Source organism: Benincasa hispida, chromosome 10 (genome assembly GCF_027475165.1).
Source record: "Benincasa hispida cultivar pf3 chromosome 10, pf3_genome.v1.1, whole genome shotgun sequence".
Classification (NCBI taxonomy): domain Eukaryota; kingdom Viridiplantae; phylum Streptophyta; class Magnoliopsida; order Cucurbitales; family Cucurbitaceae; genus Benincasa; species Benincasa hispida.
Window position 1 is genome coordinate 25,792,742 of NC_143487.1, and position 6,000 is coordinate 25,798,741.

The window sequence follows — 6,000 nt, forward strand, 5'->3', positions numbered from 1 at the left end:
ATATAATATAACCTATAAATTATTATTCTTTCAAATAAACTATAGTATTAATATGAATCATATTCACATTAATTTTAACCTATAGTTTTTTATGAATCTTATTCATATAATTAATATTTGAATCATATTCAAATAATTATTTCTCTCATTAAAACGTTATGCTATAATGTATGACATACATTATAATAATTGTATCATGTACAATAAATTCACTTTAATCAATTTGAACAATTCAGATTAATAAAAAAAATTAATCTGATTCTCATTAATCCTTATTGAGCTAACAAGGAGATTTTATGTACCTATAGATTGAAGCCTAATGATACAAGATTAATTAATGAAACCTTTTAATTAAATTAATCAACCTTTATTAACTATCGATGATTCCACTAAAGATCGATAGTTACGTTCTTCACATTATAGATATATTTTCTGTGTCCATTAGATATAACAATCAACAGTGCACTAACCCTTGACAAATTACTCGTATGTACAGCTAGGTCAAAATTATAGTTTTACCAGTATAGTTACTATTGAGGTTGATGCCTTAAATCTTGTAGGGTCCTGTAGTTTGTAAACAATTGTATGAACAAATATTTTGTGATTTATAATATATGATATTTTATTCACTTCAGTATATGAGATATGAGATATTTTAGTTGCATTAATCACAAACCAATAAACTAAGATCCATGGTTAACGTTGTAACTTAAGCATGTATGTGGAGACATACAAATGAATCGTGCTTTAAGTGATAACCAAAATGGTCTATAGTATATGGATAACGGAGGGATACCCTATCCTGGTGACACTACGAGTGTGGTCCGCTTTGTAGGTGTTACAAATGTTATAAAGTACTACAAATGATTTGATCCTGATCATTCATGTATTAGACATGCAAGCGGGGATACTCAATACAAAGGAGTTTGTATAAGACCAGACCACGAAATCTTTAGTCTCATTATATAACGTTGTTCATAATTGAGACTTTCATTTCACTAGGATGACTATAGATTACATGACCTTAATCCTTAGTGAGTTGTGAACTCCTGCACCTATAAAGACAGTCCTTTGATTTGCATGGGTGAGAGTGGCCAGATTGTCGACTCAACAAGCCTACCATTTTGAGGATTCGTTTGATTGAGGAGCTGGGAACTAAGCTACACAAGACAGATAAATTGATCCCTTAAGGGCTGATTTCGGGGCTTGAACAATATGGCGCCACACCTTCTCTTGGCCCGAGAAGGGTTTAGTCATAATGGGACTATGATCTATTATTCATTAGAGGAATCAGTGATACTTAAGGAGTTAGATGTAACTACAGGGGCAAAATGGTCAATTGGCCTAGCTAGCTGTACTTACGAGAGATTTGTGAAGGGTCATCGTACTGTTGAATGGTTATAACCAATGGACAGAAAAATATATCTGTAGTGCGAAGAATGCAGCTGTCAATTTTTGGTGGAATTTTCGACAGTTAACGAATAGTGGATATCGTGATTAAAGAGTTTAGTTAGTTATTCACATACCGTTGGAGCTTCAAGCTACATGTCCATAAGGTCCCCTTGGTAGCTCAATGGATTCAAGTTGAGAATTAGTTTTTGGGTTAGTTTGAAATGTTCAAATTAACAAAAGGGAATTTGATTATATATGATATAATTAAATTAATTCAATTATATATGATATAATTGATTTAATGTATTTGATACATTATTATTTGATTGGAGAAATTAATATAGATATGATTTATATTAAATGTCATAAAAGAGAAAAATAACTATGGTTTATATGTTGCATATGATGCAATATTAAAACTATAGGTTATAAATATAATATAATAAATTAGTTATTGTATTTATTTATAATTTATTAATTTTGAGATAATTAAAATTCTTTTTCTCCAATAACCATCCTTAGTGGGTGGTTAGACGGTTTATGGCAATTGTGGGATAAAGATGAAAAATAGTTTTCTTTTTCATTCCATGAAACAAGTTATCGTTTTCACCATCAAGAGACTAAACGATAGAGCATCGAGTCATTATACTATAGTTTTTTTTACTACACGATCGAGCATCGAGTCTTTGCGATAGACTTCCGTTTGCTACACGATCTTTCTGTTCAATACTCAGTCGCCTCCTCCTCCTCCATTCCTCCATCCCTCTATCCAAAATCATACAGAGCCTATAACTTCTGGATTCTCACATCGAGAATACCAAGGTAATCTTGTGGTGGTGTCTAATTCTGTTCGAGGATCGAGGATTGAGTTCTACTCATTGTTGGTGTTTGAGGGACTTCTAGTTCTTATTTGTTGCGTTGCTGAACGATCGAGGGAAATACGTGAAGAAAGAGTTATTCAAAGGTATTATCACTCGATCCTTTGTATTTATTTTCGAAGCATGCTATAATTTATTGATGCATAATCATTTCTGTATGATTGTAAATATTTGAATTCTTTCATAATGGAGTTTGGAACGATCCGCTTCCGCTGACCCAATCGAAATTTAGTTTATGGTTGGACTATAAACAAATTGCTCATTACAAGATCAATGGTATTTAAGGATAAAGATATAATTACAGGGGTAAAATGGATAATTGATCTAACTTTAATTACAAACAACTTGTTAAAGGACCAACTTATGTATAATGGTTATATCTATGGATGCAACATGTTCTACAATGCATAAGAGTACAACTATGGATCTATGGTGGTTTGTCTCATGGTTAATGAATGTTGATTAATTTAATTAAAAATTTTAATTAATTAATCTCAAATCAATGGAACTTATAATCTATAGATCTATAAGGTTCCCTGCTAATCCACGATAGATTAATAAGTACCAAAAGTTTTGAAAGAATAATTTAAATTGTTCAAATTAATTTAGGGAAACATATATTAATTGTATATGATATAATTAATATAAAGTATAATGTATATCAATACATTATAATGTACAATCAACTATAAATATATATTATGGGAGAATTAATATATTTTAATTTGATTCAAATGTTTGATTAATATAAATAGGTTTGATATTAAAACTATAGGTTCAAGAGTTAATATAAATGAAATTCATATTAAAACTATAAGTTACAAGGAAAATGTACATTTGGATATGATTCAAATGCTCAATTAAATATTAGATATTTAGTTTAAATTCAATTTAATTAATTCCCTTTGATTTAATTTAATTAATAACTCCCCTATAAGGAGAGTGGGCGAAAGAGGGAAGGGGAAGTTATTCTCACTCTATCTTTAATAACAGAGAAGGTTCTACATTTTGTTGCTCTCTACAAGTTTTTACACACACTCACTCTTATTCTCATAATCATCCAACATAAAAAGGTTCTCTGAAAAAGGTTCCTCCCAAATCCCTTTCTCTTTCACAAAATAAAAGGCTTCCACAAGCCCGTTCTTGTCTAGAGAATAATCGAGAAGATCCATTGAAGGAGTCATTGTATGTGGAAGAAAAATTTGCTTCCATGTTCGAAAGGAGAATATTTGAAGTAGTTTTTAGGAAAGTCTTCAAAGGTAGTTCTCAAACTCTAATTTTTGCTTAGCCTAGAGTTTTATACAACATGTTCAATATGTTGGTTTAATTATGTGTTGTTTCATCTTCTAAAATAAAAAACAGAAGCGATAAACCGTTTTTGTTGTGGAAATCAATCCCCTCACTTCCTTACTTATATGGTTGGTGGCCGAATCCTTCTTCCTTTGGAGTTTTCCCTAGCTCTCCAGATATTATCTTTTCCTTTTAGGACAACATTACGCGAAAAAGGTTTGATCCGATGAACTTAGCCTTAGCCGAGCTAGTTGAACTAGCTTTGGACTAAGTCAGTAAAGGGAAGCATGTGAACACATCTGTCTCTAATTTCGTTTTTATAAAACTATAAAATACAAAGTGATGAAAACAACAGGATAAACAACAGAGAACCTAAGCATGCTTCTATTGAGTTAACAGAGAGAGGACATGGATATGTTATTAACCTTGAAAATCCGTCTTCACTTCCGCTCCTATGAAATTACGAACTGTGAAAAAACTCCTCTCAAGCTGGAACACTGAAATCAGCAACCCAAGAACAGTACAGTGGGGACACCACCAAATATCTTCCAAGTTGTTCTCAAGGTGAGAATCTCAAATAGTTGTGGCATTCTGTGTGTTAATTTTTGTGAAGGGAGATTTTAGTTTTTATGGAGAGAAAAGCAGAGAAGATGGAGATCAATTAAAATTGAGATGAGAGGGAGAGTAGTCTTTCAAAACCATTTTTTTTTTTTTTTTTTACGTTAAAATAAAATCCTCTTCCTTCATTCCATGTCCCACTATGCGTATAAGAGAGATGGGGAAATAACTTCCCACTTAATAAAATAACTCACTAGGAGTTAATTGATTTTGAACTCAAAATTCAAAATTCTTTATTTAAATATATTACATTAATAAAATTAAATGTAATCATATTTTATATCTTATATAATATATAACCTATAGTTTATTATATCACATATAATATAACCTATAAATTATTATTCTCTCAAATAAACTATAGTATTAATATGAATCATATTCACATTAATTTTAACCTATAATTTTCTATGAATCTTATTCATATAATTAACATTTGAATCATAATCAAATAATTATTTCTCTTATTAAAATATTATACTATAATGTATGACATACATTATAATAATTGTATCATATACAATTAATTCACTTTAATCAATTTGAACAATTCAAATTAATAAAAAATTAATCTGATTCTCATTGATCCTTATTGAGCTAATAAGGAGACCTTATGAATTATAGATTGATGCTCCAATAATACGAGATTAATTAATTAAACTTTTTAAAGAAATTAATCAACATTTATTAACTGTCAGTCATTCCACTAAAGATTGACAGTTACGCTCTTCGCACTATATATATATATTTTGTGTCCATTAGATATAACAATCAATAGTGTATGACCTTTCACAAATTGCTTGTATATACAGCTAGGTCAAAATTACAATTTTACCCCTATAGTTACTATTGGGGTTGATGTCTTAAATCTTGTAGGATCCTATAGTTTGTAAACAACTGTGTGAATAAATATTTTGTGATTTATAATATAAGATATTTTATTCACTTTAGTCTATGAAATATGATATATTTTAGTTGCATTAACTACAAACCACTAAACTAAGATCAATGGTTATCGTTGTAACTTAAACACATATGTGGAGACATACAAGTGGATCATGCTTTAAGTGATAACCTAAATGGTCTGTAGTATATGAATAAAGGAGGGATACCTTATCCTGATGACACTACGACTGTGGCCCACTTTGTAGGTATTACAAATGTTATAAAGTGCTACAAATGATATGATCCTGATCATTCATATATTAGACATGCGAGTGGGGATACTCTATACAAAAGTGTTTGTATAAGACCATACCACGAAATGTTTAGTCTCGTTATATAACGTCGTTCATAATTGAGACTTTCATTTTACTACGATGACCATAGGTAACATGACCTTAATCCTTAGTGAGTTGTGAACTCCTACCTATGAGGGTGGTCCTTTGATTTGCATGGGTGAGAGTGACCAGATCGTCGACTCAACAAGCCTACCATTTTAGGGATTCGTCTGACTGGGGAGCTGGGAACTTAATTACACAGGACGAAATTCACTTCTTTCTCAAAGTATGGCTAAGTAGATAAATTGCTCCCTTAAGGGCTGATTCCAAGGCTTGAACAATGTGACACCACACATTCTCTTGGCTCGAGAAGAGTTTAGTCATAGTTCGACTATGTTCTATTATTCATTAGAGAAATAAGTGGTACTTAAGAAGTTAGATGTAACTATATGGGCAAAACGGTAAACTGGCCCAACTATACTTATGAACGATTTGTGAAGGGTCATTGTACTGTTGATTGGTTATATCCAATAGACATAGAAATATATATGTAGTGTGAAGAGTGCAGCTATCGATCTTTAGTGGAATGCCCGACAATTAAC